The 12,616-nt window shown below is 43.7% G+C and overlaps 1 protein-coding gene across 1 annotated transcript in view; it reads left to right on the top strand.

Moving 5' to 3' along the window:
- The window catches only part of cabin1 (calcineurin binding protein 1), a 140,909-nt gene that overhangs the window by 51,459 nt on the left and 76,834 nt on the right, over positions 1-12,616 (top strand). The gene's annotated exons all lie outside the window — the stretch shown is intronic.

Below are 12,616 nucleotides of genomic sequence, written 5' to 3'. Positions count from 1 at the left end.
AAAAGGACAATATTGAGCCGAAATAGTGGGATAATCCTGCCACTGTATAAATCACTGGTGCGACCACACTTGGAATATTGTGTTCAATTCTGGTCACCCTAATATAAAGAGGATATTGCAGTGATGGAGGGACTGAACAACGAGGAACGATAAGGTAAACTGGGAATGTTCACACTGGAGAAGAAAAGGTTGAGGAGTGATATGATTACGGTCTTGAAGATTCTGAAGAGAATAGATAATGTAGACCATGAGAAGCTGTTTTATCTTGTACTGAACAGTAGAACCAGAGGACACAGCCTGTGATTGAAGGGGATAAATTCAGAACAAATCTGTGGAAATACGACTTCAGTGAGCAAGAAGTAAACTTATGGAACAGGCTCCCTAGGGAGGCGGCGGAAGCAAAAGATGTTGTACGTTCAAGAACAAATGAGATAGATTTTCAGCACAGAAGGAGGCCATTCGGCCCATCGTGTCTGTGTCGGCTCTTTGAAAAGACCTTCCAAATCAATCCCACTGCCCCGCTCTCTCCCCATAGCCCTGATCAATCCCACTCCCCCGCTCTCTCCCCATAGCCCTGATCAACCCCACTCCCCCGCTCTCTCCCCATAGCCCTGATCAACCCCACTCCCCGCTCTCTCCCCATAACCCTGATCAACCCCACTCCCCCGCTCTCTCTCCATAGCCCTGATGAACCCCACTCCCCCGCTCTCTCCCCATAGCCCTGATCAACCCCACTCCCCAGCTCTCTCCCCATAGCCCTGATCAACCCCACTCCCCCGCTCTCTCCCCATAGCCCTGATCAACCCCACTCCACCGCTCCCTCCCCATTGCCCTGCAAACTTGTTCTCCCCAAATAATTATCTACTTCTCTCTTAAAAGTTGTTATCGAATCGGCTTCCACCGGCCTTTCAGGCAATGCATTCCAGATCCCAACAACTCGGATTTCTGCTAGAAAATAATATCTGGGGAAATAGTATATAGTTTAGGACATGATGTGTCAAGCGCCTGCCAGGATGGTGGAAGGCGAACAAGATGAGCCTCAGTCTTCTTAACTAGCAAATTCTTAAGTTCTAAAAAAAAGTTGTGATTTCCCAATTGCCTAGTATCGTATCAATGCTGGAGGAACAGGAATACAAAAGATTTTTCCCATTTTTGTTGCGTCCTGTGAAATTACAACAAAGCTAGTTTCTTTTGGACAGTTGATTAAACATGGCAATTTTATCTTAAAGATTGCTTCATTTTCACTCAATGTGACTGCCTCTTAATGTTTTGATGAAAGCTTGTAAATTGTAAATTTTAGTCTGAATGAGATTTCGTTTTCAAATTTGCCTCTCTGCAGGGTAAAGAGTTGTGATGCTGTTTTGGGGTTCATCCTGTACCTGATCTTTGTGTCCTGTTGTCAAATCGATGCTTACAATGTGTGCCTAGGAATTCCACAGCAGCCATATTGCCCAGTTTGCCTATAACCTTCTCAGAATAATATGCCTATCAATCTTTGCCTGCTTGCACCTGACAAAACTTGCTTTAAATATAAGCCACATTATGCATGCTGAGCTCAAATGGAGATTGTCTGCAGAAAATGAATATCCCCTAATATTCCCTTTTTTTTAATTAAGATTTACCTAAAATGGGAAACCTGTGCCCTGTTAAATAACCAGGAATCCTGGGATCAGCACAGCAAAAGGTTAAAAATAGCAGAGTTTAAAACTTTCAAGACTAATGGATGTTTTCGACAGCCTCGTTCATTTGTTTTGTGAACTATTTTTGTTTGAACTGAAAGTACTGTACTGAGGCCCTTATGGGAAAACGTATTAAGAGAGTGCTGGACTCTGGCAAAACAGTGGATCTGAGCTAACGTATTCTTCCGAGGACTCTTCTTGGTTAATTTTAAGCATTTTCAGAGTCTTCTACTGTTCTCTCAGGTGATCTGTACATGGACTGTGCTCAGCCCTGGAGCAATGTTATCAATGTAAGTTGTTGTGTTGTTGTACATCTACAGGGTGACCAAAAAAGTCATGATACCATTACAATGTCTAATAAGTCTTAAAGAAATTATGATTTTTTTTAGATAATAGAGTAGTTATCACGACCTTTAAGTCACCCTGAAGATTCGGATCTCACAGACAGTCTGTGATCCAACAAGCCTTTATGTTAACCAGACTTGTGTGTACTCTACTCACCAGGTCTCATAATATGGATTTAACACCACAACAAGCAGAAGTGTCAAGTTTTATTGACATGAACTATAACCAAACACAAATATTAAACCACACCATATAATAGCCACTGTACTGCACAAGGTACTGTACTAAGATTTCTCACAAAAAGATTTAAATGGAAAGTGTTATGGTGCTTTCATTTGGAAACTTACAGAGATCTCTTCAAAGATGAAGTAATTTGTTCAACGTTCTAGATGTAAAAATGTTCAGTGTTGATTGCATTCGACTGGGTGGGAAACTACAGTTAGAATCATAGAATTATACAGCACCGAAGGAGGCCATTCGGCCCATTGTGTCCGTGTCGGCTTTTTGAAAGAGCTATCCAAAGTAATCCCACTCCCCTGCTCTATTCCCGGAGCCCTGCAAATTTGCCCTCCCCAAATATCTATCTACTTCTCTCTTAAAAGTTGTTATCGAATCAGTTTCCACCAGCCTTTCAGGCAATGGATTCCAGATCCGAAAAACTCGCTGTGAAAACATTTCTCATCTCCTCACTAGTTCTTTAACAACTATTTTAAATCTGTGTCCTCTGGTTACTGACCCACCCGCCAGTGGAAACAGTTTCTCCTTGTTTACCCTATTGAACCCCTGCATAATTTTGAACACCTCTATTAAATCTCCCCTTAACCTTCTCTCCTCTAAGGAGAATAATCCTCGCTTCTCTCGTCTCTCCTCATAACTGAAGTCCCTCATTCCTGGTACCATCCTGATCAATCTCCTTTGCATCCTCTCCAATGCCTTGACATCCTTCCCTAAGTGTGGGGCCCAGAACTGAACACAGTCTCTCGCTGAGGCCTAACCAGTGCCTGAGATGAGATTTATCACAGCTTCCTGACTTTTGTATTCTATGCTCATATTTATAAAGCCTGCTGTCCTGTATGCTTTTTTTTAATCAGCTTTATATACCTGTCCTATATGAACCCCCAGGTCTCTCTGTTCCTTCACCCCCTTTAAGATTGTACCATCAGCTGTTGCCTCTCCTCATTCTTCCTTCCAAATTGCATCACTTTGCATTACTCTGCTTTAAATTTCATCTGCCCTGTGTCTACCCATTTTCCAGTCAGTTTGTGTCCTCTTGCAGTCTGCTACTACCCTTAGTTTTTACTTAGGAGTTCATAGAATCATAGAAAATACAGCACAGAAGGAGCCATTTGTGCCTGTGTCGGCTCTTTAGAAGAGTTGATGGTGAGAGTCCTGTAAAAATTAAATGTCTGCTTGTTAGATGGTGCAGCTGCTGAGTTGAGCTATAGATGAGAGAGACAGAGTTTCAAAATCTATACGTCTGTGTAGAAAATGGGTTGTTGACTTGGGACTAGTTTTCTTGGCAGATGGAAGGAATTTCTTTGCAAGATTAATGAAACAAGTTGAACAGATTGGACCAGATCATTTTGTGTGTGAGCTAGAGTTTCTCAAAGTGCTACTCTGAAAAGCGTGTTTGTTTGAATAGGATAGAAACATGATCAGTGACAGGGTGTAGCCATTTCTGAGTTGACAGAATCTAACCAGTGCAATGGAGTTGTGTTCAGGCACCGGACTGTGAAACAGACAAACCTGCTTCTGATCTGACTGGCAGTTTTCCACAGAACAATTATCTTGTCAGACATCAAGTCCTGGATGAGAGCTAACTTTCTCCAGTTGAATGTCAACAAGCCTGAGGCTCTCCTGAGTGGTTCTCGTCAGCGCCTCCTCACCTCAGGCACTGACAGCATCACCAGCCATGGAGCTCACTCCAGCTTGCTGAGCCAGCCCGGAACCTTGGGGTCTTGTTTGACCTTCAACTGTCCTTTCAACCCCACATCCGTGCCATGACCTGCTCTGCCTTCACCCACCCTCCGCAACCTCTGCCACAGCCTCGCCTGGATGAGGGCCGTCGAGATCCTCATCCACACATTCATCACATCCAGGCTCGACACACTAACTCCCTGTTTGTCGGCCTTCCCAACCCGTTCCTCCACAAACTGCAGATCATTCATACCCATCCCAAATCCTCGCCCGGCTCCACTGGCTCCCCATCCCCCAGATGATAAGAGTTCAAAATCCTCATCCTCAAAGCCCTCCATAGCCTTGCTCCTCCCTTCCGCTGGGACCCGCTAACTCCATACCAGCCTGTCCGCTCCCTCCACTCAGCATGTTCCAGTCTGAACCAAGTTCCCGGCCCACCCCACCAACAGCGGTCGGGCCTTCAGCTTCACTGCTTCCACCCTTTGGAACTCCATCCCACAGTCCCTTCGCCTCGCTCCCTCCCTGGCCTCCTTCAAGGTCTGTCTCAAGACCCTCCTCTTCAACAGAGCTTTCAGTCACCCTCCTACCCTCCCTGTCCTCCACCCCTCCTGATCCCAACCCCCTGCTCGGGTCCAAATCTCTGATTGTCCAACGCCTTGGGATGTGCTTCCGACGTGAAAGGCTCTGTATAAATGTATGTTTGGCGTTTTTGTCTCTCTTAACAAGTATGAATTTGTATTGTGATAAACATGAATATTAGTACAGATGTATAATTTTGTGCATTAGTACCAATAGCATCATAATCACAACAACAACAAATTACATTTGTATGGTGCCTTTCACATCAGTACCAAGTGCAGACCCATTAAAAGATGAATCCGGAGCGAGTTTCATACTTGTTTCCGGTTTTGTATCGACTTTATGGTACCAATAGATGACATAAAATACAGATGTAAGGAAGTCAGGTTCTACGTTGAGATAATCTGCTTCATTAACTCCGTGTGAACACATTCAGGTTGTATGTTGCTACTAATTTGTTAATGCACGCGGGAGCTTGAGATTTTTTTTCTGTTCCCAAATGCTTTTCTGCCTTGTCTTAGTTTAAGATGAGTAGTTTATTTTTTCAAAGGAATCTGTGGATGTGCAGTTTTTGTTCGCACTATACTATCTGCTAACAACTCTACCCAGGAGGGTGAAATCATCAAGATTGAAAGCCTCGCTACTGCTGCTGCCATCTGTCGGTACAGCTCCTTCACAGGGAGAGTCGAAACAGTCCAGTTGTCAGGGCTTGTAGCTGCTGCCGACATACAGTAGATCTTGTGGCCAGAGAGAGGAAGTTGCAAGTGTATGGACCTATCTGCTCTGACAACTACCATTGAAGGGGGTAAATTCAGACCAAAATCTGCGGAAACACTACTCCAGCGAGCGAATAGTAAACCTATGGAACAGGCTCCCAGGGAGACAGACGGTGAAAGCAGAAAAGGTTGTTTGTTTCAAGAACAAATTAGACAGATTTCTGTTAGAAAATAATATCTGGGGAAACAGTATATAGTTTGGGACATGACATGTCAAGCGACTGCCAGGATGGTGGAAGGGGAACTAGATGGACCTCGGCTTCTTTCGCCAGCAAATTCTTATGTTCTTATTTTCTCTACAGGAGCAGTGTGAGAACAATGTTGGTCACAAACCTTTTCAATGCTCTTTCCCTCCCACCCCAGCAAAGTTAGGTTGTCACTTCTAATCATTTACAGGCTGACCTCGGTATAATGAACGCCTTAGGGACTTGGGGAGGAAAAAGAGGATTATATCTGGGTGTTCACTATAAACATATGAATAATGAAATAATGTTACATGAGGTGAGCAGTCAACCACTGAATTATATCCTCCCATGATTGGCTGCCAAGTTTCCCCCATGATTGACTGCCGAACACCAGGGCCATTTTGACTTGATTGCAGATCATAATAATCCCTTAATCACTCAATCCATGACTGTTTGTGGGACGCTGCTGTGCGCAATTGGCTGCCGCATTTCGTCCACAAAATATACGGTCAATTCACTTTACAGTGTATTCTGCAAAGGCTTTTGAGACGTCTCAAAGACGTGATAAGGCGCTGTATCAAATACAAAGATTATTATTTACATTCAGGGGCTGTGCTGCTTCAATGATCGCTGTATTGGAGTAAGATTCAATAAGAAAAAACGTGTCTCAATGTCAAGTTTGCTGTAAAACAGGGATTGTAATAAACTCAGGGTCATTACACAGAGGTCAATCAGCCAGTATGTAGTTTAAATAGCTTCAGTCCTAGTACCGATCCCCTGAGGTGGAGGAAACTAGACGGTTCAGATTAAATCACCTTATATAAAGCAGTGAATACCCAAGCAGGTGGAGAAGACAAATTTGTCAGAGGGGAAACCTTGTGAAAGGTAGGAACCCTAAGTTACTGTAGAATTATTTTTCGTTTTACGTTGGGGTTTTCTTGGTCAATCACATTCACATGTTGGATATTGATATGGGAATACAGTATATTGATGGCTTGTCACCCTCTGTATTACACAGGTATCACATTAGAATCAATTTTATTTAATGATTCTTTAATGACCTTAGCCATCGCCTCACAAATTTCCTATTCAGAACTCTGGTATTTTTTTTAATCAGTCAGTTGTCTGATACATGTGGAAACCATCACAGCGAATGTCCAAAGCAAACTATGCACATATGATCTTTTTCTCTGAAGGGACACACTTTGCTTACCTAATCCAAGGCCTAGGTACAGGAATACAAAAGCCCAGAGGGACCCAAAAGTAATCATTGCTTGAGTTTAACTACAATTTGCCAACATGTACACGAGGAAGTTGCATCTCACCTTTTTACTGCTCTTTCCTTCCCCCAGTTTGGTATCATCAGATAAGTTAGCTTGCTGCTTCTATTCATTTATGTGGTCTGATTAGGGCATCAATCCTAATACTGTGGAGGATGTGGAGGATATGAGACAGTTCTTCTTATCCAGCTAGAACCAACCAACCGTTAGGTCTTAGGCCTGCGGGTGTTAACAGGAGCTGAGTCTTCATAGCCCCAGTGACTTCTGTTTCTCCAAATCTGTTAATGAGCCAAGCTAGCTGGTCTTGTCATCAAAACTGCCCTGGAATACCGTAAACCTGCCTGGCTTAGGAACTGGACTAGTGCGTACATCACTGTCTCCACTAACGGCTTCTTCTCCAGCCCCCGCAACATCACGTCTGGCGTCCCTCATGGCTCTGTCCTTGGTCCCCTCCTCTTCAACATTTACATGCTCATTCTTGGTGACATCATCTGTAGACATGGGGTCAACTTCCACATGTACGCAGATGATACCCAACTCAACCTCACTGCCTCCACCCTCGATTCCAGGACCACTGCTGACCTCACAGCAGTCGGACATCAAGTCATGGTTGAGAGCAAATTTCCTCCAGTTGAATGTCAACAAGACCGAGGCCCTCTTGCTTGGCTCCCATTAGTGTCTCCACACCTCAGGCACTGATAGCATCACCCTTCATGGATACACACTACATCTCACAGAGCCAATACGGAACCTCGGCGTCCTGTTCGTCCTTCATCTCCCACAGCCATGCAATGACCTGCTCCGCCTTCCCCCACCTCTGCAACATCGTCCGACTCCGCCACTGTCTCACCACAGGCCGGGAGACCCTCGTCCACGCATTCATCACTTCCAGGCTCGACTATGAAAACCCCCTACCTCTGTGACCTCCTAACCCCTTACCAACCTGTCCGCTCCCTCCACCAGCAGGCTCCAGCTAGCTTCACACCCACCGCTTGATCCACCTCACCATTGGCATGTGGGCCTTCAGCCTCTCTGCCCTCAGCCTCTGGAACTCGATCCCAGAGTCCCTCCGCCTCGCCCCTCCTTTGCCTCCTTCAAGATCCATCTCAAGACCCTCCTCTTCGACCGTGCCTTCGATCACCATCTTACCCCTACCCTCCCCACCCTCCACCCCTCCTGATCCCAGCCACCAGCTCGAGTGTGGATCCCTGACTGTCCAGCACCTTGGGACATCCTGATGTGAAAGGCGCTGTACGAATATAATTTGTTGTTTGACTAATTTCCGATATTGCATTGCCAGACAAATCACCTTGAAGCCATCTGAGTCCCATAGAGACTCCACTTACTTGCCTCTCCCCAAAGGAGCCTCGTCACTGGATGGTCAAAAGCTGCACGGGATAATAAGGCATCTGGCCCTGGGGATTTATTAGTTTTACTTCCCTTTAAATTGACAAGAATAGCTGGCACATTGACTTTCAAATCTTCCAGGATATTGGATATGCAGTAAAAGCTGGATGGCAAATTAGTTTCCATTTCTAGAAAGTGATCCTTTGAATATATCAATATATTTTATCTAGCTCTTTATTTTCCTTTTTTAAGCCGTAATGTTTCCCAGCTCAAACAGGCTTCTAATCGTGTCTCCTCATGTCAGGCACTGATCATATCAACCTCCCTGGCTGCTCCCTCCAAATCATGGAGCCTGTGCAGAATCTTGGCAATTTGTTTGACTTTCCATAGAATCATAGAATATTACAGCACAGAAGGAGGCCATTTGGCCTATTGAGCCTGTGCCAGCTCTTTGGAAGAGCTGCCCAATCAGCCCCACTCCCCTCTTTCCCCATGTCCTTGCAAATGCTTCCTTTTCAAATACCTGTCCAATTCCCTTTTGAAAGTTGTTATTGAATCTGTTTCCACCAACCTTTCAGCCACCTGCTTCCACGCTCGGCATTATCTCCCATCCCATTGCAGCTGAAACCCTCATCCATGTCAGTAATAACGCCCGGACTTGATGTTTCTAACATCCTGCTCCTCAGCCTCCCTTACAAATTCTCTGCAAATTCCAAGCTATACAAAACTATCCTCTTCCAGTTTAGTTTATCTTGCTACTTGCTTTCCTTTTTCTTTTTCAGCCATAACTTTCTCCAACTTAATGTTGGTAAAAATGAGGCTGTCCTGCTTGGGTAGTTGAAGGAGAGGTTTGGAAGAACTTACTTTCCCACAGGTTGTCAGGGCGAGGAATGATTTACCAGGGGCAGGTGTTGTTTGGGGCTTGCAAAAAAAATTGGACGAGTGCATGCAAAGGAAGAATATTCGAGGGTATGGGGAAGGGAGTAATCACAAATGGGCTGAACGGTCTCCTGCTGTGCCGTACATATCTATGGTTATTGCATTACATTTGTCTTTTAGAATTTTATTTTCAAAGTACTTTGAAAGGTAATGTCATATTTCTCCCACGGACTCAAGTTTGTGCTGACAGACTAGAGCTGCTGGGATTGTTCTCCTTAGAGCAGAGGAGGTTAAGGGGAGATTTAATAGAGGGGTTCACAACTATGTGTGGTTTTGATTGAGTAGCCAGGGAGAAACTGTCAATAACCAGGGCAAATAGATTTAAGATAATTGACAAAAGAATCAGAGGGGAGATGAGGAGATATTGTTTACACAGAGAGTTGTTACGGTTTGGAACGAACTGCCTGAAAGGGTGGGAGTGGGGCTGATTCGGTGGCTCTTCCAAAGAGTCGGCACAAGCACGATGGGCCGAATGGCCTCCTTCTGTGCTGTAATATTCCATGATTCTATGATTTAAGTGGTTTCGTTTCAAGCAAGGTTAGTAACAGAATTGGATCTACCACCTGTACTGTCAATTGTCTCATTGTGGCTTTACTCTTAAGTAAAGTGCTGTTTCCACTGTCTGAAGCTCATTATACATACAGTCTAATGTTTATTTTTCATGTTCCTTGACAAAAATCCTTTAAAGAAACTTTAGATAATATAGAGTTCCATTACTTACAAGGATGTTTATTTCTTTAAGTGATTTCTATACCTACAAACCTTGTAATAATTTTAGTCATATTCACAGACTGTTCATCGGGCATAAAAATGCACTAAATCCAATTTTTAAATAACTTTTCTTGCAGACAATCTTTCATTGAACTTGTCCCATCCCTTGCTGTTAATGAGTTGTGTACTGTAATGGTGATAAAGTTCATTATAATTATAGCTTTCACAAGTCATAGCATCTCAGCTGACCAGATTACCCAATTATTCCAATAGTTTTTTTCAAAAAACGAAAATTGCCGTAGAAGATGAACTGGTTCTCCAGCTCCGATGTGTGCGTGCTTGCTTGTATTATTAGAGTATGTCGGCCTGACTCATTTGGTAGCACTCTTGAGTCAGAAGATTGTGGGTTCAAGCTCCACATTGGGACTCAGAACTCCTATATTCTAGGCTGACAGCCATAATGCTGAGAGGATACTACATTGTTAGTGACACCGTCCTTTGGGTAAGATGTTAAACCGAGTACCTGTCTGGTGGTGGACGTTAAAGATTCCATGGCACCAATTGAAAAGAGAAATGGCTTCCTGTGTTGTCCTGGTCAACAATTCCCTCAGATAATCATTGGTTGTTCACGTCACGGCTGTTGTGGGACACTGCTGTGTGCAAATTGACTGCTGTGTTGACCTATAAAATCCACAGTCACTACACTTTACAGTGTATCTTTGAAGCGCTTTGAGATATCTTACTGACAGACGAAGGCAGATGATGTATAATATAGGGAAGTGCGAAGCCATCCACCTCGGTAGAAAAAACAGTAGAGCGGGTTATTTTTTAGAAGGGAAGAGATTGGAATGTGTTAGCGTCCAGAGGGACTCGGGTGTCCTTGTACACCAATCACAGAAAGTTAGTCTGCAGGTGCAGCAGCAATTAGGAAGAACAATTTGGGTCTATATTCTTTAGAATACAGAAGAATTAGAGGGGATCTTATAGAAACCTGTAAGATCATCAAAGGGCATGATAGAGTAGATAGTGGGAGATTGTTTCCCCGGTTGGAGAAACTAAAACCCGGGGTCACAACCTTAAAATCAGAGGCAGCCCTTTCGCACTGAGTTGAGGAAGAACTTCTTCACTCAAAGGATGGTGAATGTGTGGAACTCACTACCCCAAAGGGCTGTTGACGCTCAGTCCTTGAACATATTCAAGACTGAGATAGATATCTTATTGCAAAAGGGATTAAGGGATATGGGGATAAGGCAGCGTCAGGTTATTAGCTGGAGTTAGATTAGAAGATCAGCCATGATTGAATGGCGGGGCAGGCTCGAAGGGCCGAATGGCCTACTCCTGCTCCTACATGTTATGTTATGTTATGACATGAAACGGTACTGCATCTAATGTAAGAATTATTATTATTTTGAAAACATTGCTGGGAAGCTAAAAGAGAGATAGGGCTGTTCACTTACTCACTATATCAAAATTGTGTCTGGCATGACAGAGCAAGGCAAACTAGATGCTGGGCTACATTACCCAATCAGTTGAGTTCAAATCCCTGAATGTTGTCTCAAACTTTATAGTACTTTGACCGCACCTAGAATACTGCATACAGTTGTCGCTGTAATACAATGGGCCTACTCAGGCTATCGAGGCGGTGCAGAAGAGAGCAGTAAGGATGATCCCCGATGTTACAGGAAGGAACTTTGAGCAGTGATGAGACAAGCTAGGGCTCTTTAGTCTTGAGAGAAGGTCTGGGGGACCTTCTTCATCCCAACTGATCTGTTCTCATATGAAAAGCCTATTTTTTTTGTCTCAGTTGTTTGTTTACAGAATGGTGAGAATGGCATTTTGTATTTTCAATTTAGCCGGACAAAGCACAAGCTCGAAAATACTTGGGTGAAGTTTAGTAGACTGAACAACATTTGCGTTCTTAAGTTTAGTTTACTTATCAACTCTGAGTGGTCAACTGGAGTCCTGTAGCTCAGTGGTTAGAGCACTTGCCTTGCAAGAGAGAGACCTGGGTTCGATTCCCAGCAGGGCGAAACGTTGGGCAAGTTTCCTTATTCTACACACCTCTGTTTAACAGCAGTAAGTAGAAACCCAGTTGTTAGTCGACTGGCGGATCGCTTTTAATAATTTTAAAAAATTGGTCACACAATCTACGACTTTGTGGGACGCTGCTGTGCGCAGTTGGCTGTCGTGTTTCGCCCTTAAAATATACAGTCAATTCACTTTACAGTTTATTCTGTGAAGCGCTTTGAGATGTCTCAAAGACATGATAAGGTGCTATATCAAATCCGGGGATTATTATTAAATGAAGCTTAAATTACTTATACCATACATTAATATATTAATTTTAATGGGAAACTTCAGATACTATACCCCTAATCTCTGGAACTCCCTCCATCTCCTTCTCCGTCTGTAATTATTATTATTATTTAAATTCAGTTTTAAACCTAACTCTTCGACCGCACTCACCTATGGTCACCTCCACCTTCCACTCTCCATTGTTCATCATCCAGTCCTATCTGTGTGAAATGCTCCAAGACCTTATCCCATGTGAAAGGCACTGTAAAAGTGCAACTTGTTGTTATTCCTGTTGGATAGTGATGGCAACTCTGATGAGATTTCCTCTCCCAAAGCCATAAAATATACCGTCAATTCACTTTACAATATATCCTGTGAAGCGCTTTGAGATGTCTCGAAGATGTGATAAGGCGCTGTATCAAAAGCAAGGATTATTTATTTTTTCATTATGAGCCTTAGTATTGATAGTAAGCATCATACCCCTCACACAGCCCTGACTAAACCCCACATTGCCCTGACTAGAACCAGCACAGGGAAAGGGGACCTTCTTGGTCTCGGACTTC

Source organism: Callorhinchus milii, unplaced genomic scaffold, assembly GCF_018977255.1.
Source record: "Callorhinchus milii isolate IMCB2004 unplaced genomic scaffold, IMCB_Cmil_1.0 Scaffold8, whole genome shotgun sequence".
Lineage (NCBI taxonomy): Eukaryota > Metazoa > Chordata > Chondrichthyes > Chimaeriformes > Callorhinchidae > Callorhinchus > Callorhinchus milii.
The sequence above is the reverse complement of the archived record's forward strand: the minus strand, read 5'-3'. Positions and strand labels throughout refer to the sequence as shown.